Source organism: Cicer arietinum, chromosome 1 (genome assembly GCF_000331145.2).
Source record: "Cicer arietinum cultivar CDC Frontier isolate Library 1 chromosome 1, Cicar.CDCFrontier_v2.0, whole genome shotgun sequence".
In the NCBI taxonomy this organism is placed as follows: Eukaryota; Viridiplantae; Streptophyta; class Magnoliopsida; order Fabales; family Fabaceae; genus Cicer; species Cicer arietinum.
This window is the reverse complement of record NC_021160.2, coordinates 41,541,995-41,551,407: the sequence shown is the minus strand read 5'-3', so window position 1 is coordinate 41,551,407 and position 9,413 is coordinate 41,541,995. Positions and strand designations below refer to the sequence as shown.

Here is a 9,413-nt window from a genome sequence, read left to right as displayed (position 1 = left end):
GATTTCCTTTCTTTACTGGAGCCAGTTCATTTCTTATTCCCATATCGACCAAGTCCAATCTTGCATTGACGCCATCTTTAGACTTTCCTGGAACATTGAGTAACGTACCAATAACACTTTCAAATACATTTTTCTCAATATGCATCACATCGAGGAAATGTCTTACATACAATGACTTCCAATATGGCAATTCAAAGAAAATTGACTTTTTCTTCCACCCAGTTTTCACCAGCTCTCCCGCAAAAGGTTTGCCAAATTTATTGGTCAAACCTTGTACTTTTTCAAGTATTTGATATCCAGTCGGTGCTAAAGGAGCTTTACCTTCCTCTGATTTTCCATTGAATGCATTTCTCCACCCACGATACTGATGACTATAAGGTAAAAATCTACGATGTCCAAGAAACACATTCTTCTTACAATGTTTCAACCGCATCCAATTTGTACTCTCTTCACATATAGGACATGCACACTGACCTTTAATGCTATATCCTGATAAATTACCATATGCTGGAAAATCATTAATTGTGCCGAACAACATAGCCCTCAAATTGAAACATTATTTCTTATACCCATCATAAACTTCCACACCTGTCTCCCACATAATTTTTAAATCTTCAATTAAAGGAGTCAAGTATACGTCGATATCATTCCCCAATTATTTGGGTCCAGAAATTAACAGAGACAGCGTCATAAACTTACGCTTCATACATAATCATGGAGGTAGGTTATAAATCAACAAAATCACAAGCCACGTGCTGTGTAAGATGCTTTGAAGACCATGTGGATTCATTCCATCAGTAGAAAGTGCAAGTCTTAGATTTCTTGACTCTATCCCGAATTCAGGATACTCGTGATCAATTTTTTCCCATTGAGGGGAATCTGCAAGATGTCGAAACTTTCCATCTCTAATTCTTTCATCTGCATGTCATGTCAAGTCTTTTGAATCTTCTTCATTGCGATACATGCGCCTAAATCTTGGTATTATAGGAAAATACCACACGACTTTTGCTTGAGTAGATTCTTTCTTCTTATATCGAAAGACATTGCGTTTCGAAATAAAATGCAATCGTTAGGACACACATGAATCCTTTCGTAACTCATGCCAATAGAGCACAAAATTCGTTTAGCTCGTAGGTTCGACTGGGAAGTTCATTATCATCTAGCAACATATCTTTTAAGAGTGTTAATAATTCTGTGAAGCTTTTATCAGGCCATCCAATACTCGCTTTTAAGTTGTACAACTTTAATATCACCGACAGTCTTGTGAATTTAGTACAACCATTATATAATGGTTTCTCTACATCACTCAACAAACTCCCAAACATTTTAGGACAATCCCAAAGATCTTCTACAACTGCTTTTGCAATCTCCTCAACTCGGTCCGACTCATATGTATCTGTATCGAAGTCAGTTGAAGCATATGTCGAACCATTCTCAAAATTAATGTTTCCTTTTTTTCCTCACCGTGTCTTATCCAACATGTATAGCTTTGATCAATTCCATTCCATACTAAATGTCCTTCCAATTCATCTTCTCTAACGCGTTTTCCAAAACAACATTTTAAACAAGGACAAACGACTCTATTTGGATCTTTTGCATTCTTCACTGCAAACTCAACAAACTCCTTCACTCCATTTTCATACTCTTTTGACAATCGATTGGCAGACATCCATTTCCGGTCCATATTATATGACCTATATAAATGCAGTTACAAAAATAATAAGCTACTGATAACATCAACCATTATGTAGCAATTTCAAATTAGAATAGATCAACAAATTTCAAAAAAGAAAAGATTTTATATGATTTATTATGTAACAATTTATTAGTTTTCATGACAACAACAAATTAATAAATACAGTACCTGAGACAACGTATCCAATTTTTTATAAAGGAGAAGTAGTAGATGGCCGTACAATACGTAGAGGAGAAGAGAGTTCCTAGAGTATAGGAGATGAGGGTTCATAAATTTGTTTTAAATTTATTTTTATTTATTTAAAGTAAATGATTTTTATAAAACTTTTACAGCGCTTGTAAGAAAAGCGCTCTAACAGGTCATTTAATTATTTGAAAGCGCATGTCTTTTACATCGCTTGTAAAAAAAGCGCTCTAATAGGTCATTTAATTATTTGAAAGCGCAAGTCTTTTACAGCACTTGTCCAAAAAGCGTTGTAAAAACTATGTAACATCAGGTGGGAGCGCTATATTTTACAGCGCTTGTTTTTAAAGGGTTGTAAAACGTTATGTAAGGACGCTTCATTTTACAGCGCTTGTTCACAAGCGCTGTAAAAGCCTTGTAAACATTATACGCAAGCGCTATATGACCCTACAACAACGTTTTTTTCACAACGCTTGTCAAAAAAGCGCTGTTATATCATTCGTTATTTTTAAAATATATTTACAACAGCGCTTGTATTTAATAAACGCTGTAAAAGGCGCGCTATAAAATGTCATTTTTGGCGTAGTAAATCTTCAAATTTTGAAACGATAAATAAACAATTTATTCCTAAAAATCTTACTACTAAAACAAATGGATGGATATATATAAATAAGCAAAACCTTAAAGAAATGAAATGAAAAAATATCTCGAAGGGACAACGTAAACAATAAGATAGCCATAATTATAAATTCATAATGGTCCCTAAACCCTCCGAAACGATGAATCAATTCTTTTTTCGCACGAAGAACTTTCAATTCAACCTTTAGTTTGAATTTTACGCCTATTATTATAAATTTAACACGGACATAACTACTTTTGTTAAACCATCGTTGTTTTGAAGTTGATGGTGACTCCTAATCCTAAGCCCAATTTTTTATAAAATTGTTTCTTGACTAATATTACGAGTTTGTATAAAGTTGTGTTTAAATAACATTACTATTATTAATTTAAAGATCTCTTTTGATAAAATGCCACTTAATTAATGATATATATAAGTATGAGTACTTTTAAAATGGTGAAGTATTAGTATTCGTAAATACTCTAATTTTCTTTGTTATTTTAGTATGAACGAAATTGATTATTTTTTTATATAATATTATGTATATATTTTAATTTATTTGTTATTGTAATAGAAAACAATTTGAAACTTACGTGATATGTCTATCATATTGAAATGCCATTAATTTTCTATTCAATTAGGATTACAGTTACATTTATCCTTAAGTAATAGGTCTAGTTATTGACTTCCTACTATATATTCGGAAAACTGAAGTTTTATTTTGGTTAGAGTTATCTTAATAATTAATGCTTAAAGTCTAGACAATCATCATATTCTAAACTTGTTTAACTTTTGGAGTTTTAACCTTTTCTCAAGCAATTTTTGAAGTTTTAATTACGAGCTCGTTTGAAGATCTTAATATGATAAAGACATGAGTTGAAATAGAAATTGATGGATAAAGATAGAATGCGACATATATTTTACATACTTTATGTAAATAAGAAAACTACTTTTACAAGAAAATAATATTTATTTTAAATTTTTAAAGCAATATTAATTTTGTTTTTATTATAATTTTGAGTAGTATTATTAATATTTTATTGTTATTTTAATATAAAATACTTTTTTTTAATTTATATTTTATAAAATAATTAAGTAAATTATTTTTCTTATCATATCCCACCGATTTCTAATTCAATTCATATAGAAAATAAAAAGTTTATATAGAGAAGTCGAATATAATAGCATTCAATATTAATTTATTTTTTTACTTTGATTCATTAAACGCTAAATTGAGAAAAAATCTGATAATTTATATCATATTACACCTCTTATTCACTATCAAACATACCCTAAAAATATATCATAAATGATTAAAATTCATAGTCAACTTGTAATTTCCACTCGATGATGGATGTATGGGAAATGTATATATATTTTAGCACACACAAACTTCTCCATTATGTCTTATATTTTTGCACACACATACTTCTCCATTTTTTGTACCTCTTAAATATAGGTGACAATAGTTAGGTTAGGTTGTTCTCATTTTGGTCTTTCAACACATTTAATATGTGCTTTGATGCAAAGGTGTAATTTGTAGGCAAATACATCACACGATCTTTTAATTTAATGTCAGCTAACAATTTAATTTTTTATCTTCTTCTTTTTCTTGATTTGATCTATTGTTTAATTTTAAGTAATGATTTGATCATTTATGTATTACAATGTCAACAATGTTATCTTTCTTTTTTACATAAATCTAGAAAAATTCATCATCATCTTCAAACAAAACTAAAAAAAAAAATAGTAATCATCTCCACCAAAATCCATATTTTCATCAAATTCATAACTCAAATATTGAAATAAATTCATATTTTCATCTTCAAAAACATCAAACCCATCAAATAAAGAACTCACATTTTAAGATTTAGGTTAGGGATTTGATTTGGAGAAGGTTAGAAAAAAAAAAAGATATCGGTCCGATGATTTGAGAATCAAATATTAAAGTGTGAGTTTTTTATTTGATAGATTTGATGTTGTTGAAGATGAAGATATGAGTTATGATTTGATAAATATATGAGTTTTCTTGAACTTGATAATGATTTTTCTGAGTTTTATTTGATGATGATGATGAATTTTTGAGTTTCTATATAAAAAAAAGAAGGTAAAATATTATTGACATTTTAAGATATAAAAGATCAAATACATTACTTAAAATTAAATAAATAATTAAATAAAAAAATGATGGAGTTATTATATGAAATTAAGTTAAGAGACCGCATGAAGTATTTTGCCTATTTTGTAGTGATATGAACAAAATTTTGTTTTTCTTTAGTTAACACTACTAGAATATTGTTATTTAGGATCAAATGATTGAACTTAAATAGTTAATAAACTTTAGTAAATGAAGAATCTTTAAGAGAATCTGAGTTTCAATCTTGATGGAACAATTTTTAGCCAAACTTTACTTATCTCCTAATCAAAATCTGGATGACTAGAAACTCATTCCTGTGAATACTAGAGGGTTAAAAAATAAATAAATAAATTAGCTTAATTTAATTTGTGAAAATATTGTGTTTTTATTTTCTAAAATATATGTTCGTTTATCTTGATGAAAGATTTTTTAAGTGAAACATTGTCATGTGAAATGTTTGTTAATGAAAAAACATTTTCGAAAATAATAAAAATATTTTATTGATACTTTCGTTGTTTTCAAAAATAATGACAATTGTTTACCTTCATAAAATCTCTTATCTCTTTATCAACATATAAAATTAACATAAAATTTTAAAAATAAAAAATAGAAATATTTGCAAACTAAATACCCTTAGTAATTTAGAATCGAGCTCAACACCAACACTCCTACCGTCTATATTGCGTAAGTCTCGCCTGCGCTTAGCAAGTGGCCAAATTCATTTATTTTTGCACTTAGAAGAATTAAGAGTGTTTATGGTTCAAAAGGTGAACTAAATAGGAGCACACTAATAATTTAGTTGAGTTCTTAAAAATCACTTTCATAAAAATAGGTTAATTTTTGAACTAGTTTCAGTTCAGAACTTAACTAGATTGATATAAATCAGTTTAATATTTTAAATATATTTTTAGTTAAAATTGGTTTCTAACAACTTCTTCAGTTAATATTTTTTTTTAAATTTCAAGAAAAGAATTTTGGAATTCTTTTAATAAACTTTTTTTGATTTTTTTCAAAAAAATAGATGTAAAATATTTTTGAGGTTCAATTATTTTTCAAAAAAACATTTCAAAATTCTTTTGACATAAAGTTTTGCTTATTTTTGTGAGAAATTTTTTTTTTGATTTATCTCTGAAAAGATAGATGTAGAAAGTTCTTGTTAAAATTTTTTTTGATTATATTTCAAGAAAATATTGGTTTCGATTTTCTTTTGAGAAAATTAAATTTCCAAAGTTTTTCAAAAAATGATTTTAGTTGAAATTAAAAAAAATTAAAATGCTTAAACAATTTTTTAAATTAAGTTTGAATAATTAATTTATTTTAAATATGTGATTTAATTTATAAACTATTTAATTTATTTTTTTATGCAGTATAATTAATTTATATTCAATTAACCTTACATACTCATACGAACAATCAACACTAGTTAAATTTAATGCATTATTCCGTATTAGTTAGAGTGAGCAAAATTTTATTTGATGCTACCTTAAAAATTAACTTCCCTCTCATTCACATTTAATTGTTAATACTAAGTTTACTCTTCACGAGAGATAATTAATTGATATTTTCGTTGAAGGTTACAAATTATAGGAAAAAAATGTTTATTTTGTTAATACTAAGTTTACTCTTCACGAGAGATAATTAGTTTTCACTGTAGTCACAATTTCAATATCACTATATGTTTCATTGTGTGGAAAATAACCTATTTCTCGAGACCATGGTGTAGGCAAGATTCAAACACTTCATTTAAGTTAATCGATCAAAAACATTGAATAGAGATTCTCTTTCTTTTCGAAGAACACATATTATTTTAAATATATTTCGGACGGTCTTTGAAGGAGATAAATTTATTCCCATAAATTCATTTTTCAATTGATCACAATTAATAATTGACTCACACACAAACTTTACCTCTATCCCTTAGCGAAGAGGAGAATAGTCGAAGGCGGATACAATCGGCAAATGCACTTTCATTTCCTATTTTGTCATATATGAGTGTGGCACTCTTTATATTGGAAATCTTTATTACAACAAAATAAAGTAAATGAAAAATATCACTCCAAATAAAAAAAAATGGAGACATACAAAAGTGTTTAAGTTGTATGCTAAAGTCACTACAACATTTTTGCCCTACTGCAACCCATAAAAATCGTTGCTTAACGTAAAAAAATTGTTGCCGTAATCTACGACAACGGTTTTCTGACCGTGGAGAAGCAAGGCGTTGCCTTAGCCTAACGCAACGGTTTTTTTTAAAACAGCAACACTTTTTAAAAACCGTACTGGTAGCTATCTCTAACAGAACGGTTTTTCAAATTGACAACAACAACGATTTTATGATGTTGCCAAATTAAAACCGTTCTTGTAGGTTCCTTTTTCAATTAAGTTACGACAATGCTTTAAAACCGTTGCAAAAAGTAATTTTTTTTTTTTTTTTAAAAAAGTTCTTAAATTATTGTATTTTAGAAAAATACTTTTAGTAAAATATTATTATTGAAATTCTATAATAAATTTAAAAATATAACAATTGTTAATACTAAATTATTGTAATGTACTGTAATAAATTCATAATGTAACAATTGCAATAGTATAAATTCATAAAGTTCATTGTCATATAGATGAAGCGTTGTAACTCTTGATCATTCATACAATGTATTTGCAGTGATTCAATTTCTCTAATTTATATTCTAGAGATAAGGAGACAATCAAAATAACAAAAATAAAATTCCTTATCTATAAAAACAAATACACAAAGAAAACTTAAGTATCAACATCTATTTCTTCATCTTGTGCTTCCAAATGTTGAAATTCATCATTGGTATCACCATCATTCATCTACAAAATAAAAATCATATATTCAATAAGTAAAATCATGAGTAAATGAAAAAATGTTAAAGTCTATAATAGTATATAGTTCTAACAATACTATATATATAATAGTAATATAGTTCTAACAATACTATATATATAATTCTAACAATAATATTTCTAACCGTAATATAGTTCAGTCTTACTTCATTATTATTAGGAGCATGTGTTGATGTAGAAGAACGTAGAGTACTATTAGCATCAGCTGGAGTTGATAAAAAAGCTGCTAAAGCATCTATATTCAATCCTATAGTGTTTGAGTTCAACATTGTCTTAAGAATAAGCTGAAATTTTCCTTCCACCGCTTCCATTTCCTTACGTTGTTTCTCCTCTATCTCTTGTATCTTATCATTAAAGTGTTTTATCTCCTAAGCGTGTTCTCTTTTAAGTTTTGCAATTTCTTCATTTCTTTTCAAGAGAGTTGGTGTTGAAGTTCTTCCGTGACAACAAAATCTCCCAGGTTTTTCTTTGCCACACACACTCTGAAAGGCCTCTAAAGATGATTGTCCATCTTTTTCAATCAAGTCTTGAAGCTTTATCTAGCATAAATAATAATATTAAATGAATAATTGTATACATAACTAATAGTAAATAAATAACACATTATGTTAAACTTACAATTGCAAGATTGGTTTCTTGATCCAACTCATTTCCTTTCTTACTTTGTCGAGTAGCAATAAACATTTCAGCTTGAGTGGGAGGCTCTTTATCTTCATTACTTTGACACTAAACCAAGAAGAAAAAAAAAAGAATATGAGAGTTTTATTTAAGTAACATAATTAAATATTCATTTACAATGTTTGAAAAAAGAATACCATTTTTTCCCTTATAACCGCAAAGCCTTTATTCCCTATTCGATGTCTGTATTTCAGCTGAGCTATATTTTGAACATTTTGATGACTGATTTCCTATATTCATTCACAATTTTTTTTATAAAATTACAAATGTGTGACAACAACTATATATAACAAGTAATTATATCTAATTATATCTTACTTGACTGTGGTCTTCTTTCCAATATTCCAATAAGTTCTTAAAGTCTTCTTCTGGTACCTCATGAGGACGATTTCTTAATCGCTCGCGCGTGGTTTTATACTTACTAAAATGCTCCTATTTAATAAAACATTTGTATCTTCTCCAAGCATCATTTAAAATAGCAAATACAGCTTTCCTTCCTCTCTGGAATGATGTATTTTTGCTGCAAAAATAAAAGAAACATATTAGAATCTATATTTATAAAAGATTGCTAACCCATACATTCAAATTAAAAAATAAGTACATTTAGATAATCCCACACAGGATCTATATTTAGATCCTTCCAAGTCCTAATCAAAGCCTTCCAGTTATTGAAAGTGAGAGGACACAAATCTGAACTTCTTGCGATTGTACCCAAAAAACTACTAAGTTCAGAAACTGTCTTTTCATCAGGCCCAACCGGTTGTCCTTCTTCATTCAAGATGATCTCTTGTATATCTTTAAACTCTCGTGAATGAATTTTCCGACATATAGTATTTCCTCGTTTTTTTATTAATCCTGAAAATAAGCCACATAATAGTAATTAAAAAAGTAAAAAATAAATTGCAAATTTTTATATCCAATATGTAATCAACAAAAACATATATACCATTGGTTCCCTCACTTTCGTAGTTGATACCCTCCTCCATTTCATTTTCTTCTATATCTTCATCTCTTGAATCCTCTACTCCATGTTGTTCCTTATTCTTATTGAGATATTTGGTAAGTGACATAGGTGGACATTTTGGAATAGTTTTTTTCTTCTTATAGGCTTGTTGATGTACTGGTGATCCTTGAACTTGATTTCCCATGGTAGAGTTGACTTGCCTCTTAAGGTTATTGTTTTGAAGGAGTCCTTTGTTTTTTTCCTCAATTTTCTTAGAGACTTTTGATTCTATTGA

The 9,413-nt window shown here is 28.2% G+C and overlaps 1 pseudogene; it reads right to left on the bottom strand.

The window, feature by feature from the left end:
- Positions 1-7,389: 7,389 nt before the first annotated feature.
- On the bottom strand, positions 7,390-9,323 carry LOC101511711 (uncharacterized; annotated as a pseudogene).
- Positions 9,324-9,413: the final 90 nt, after the last annotated feature.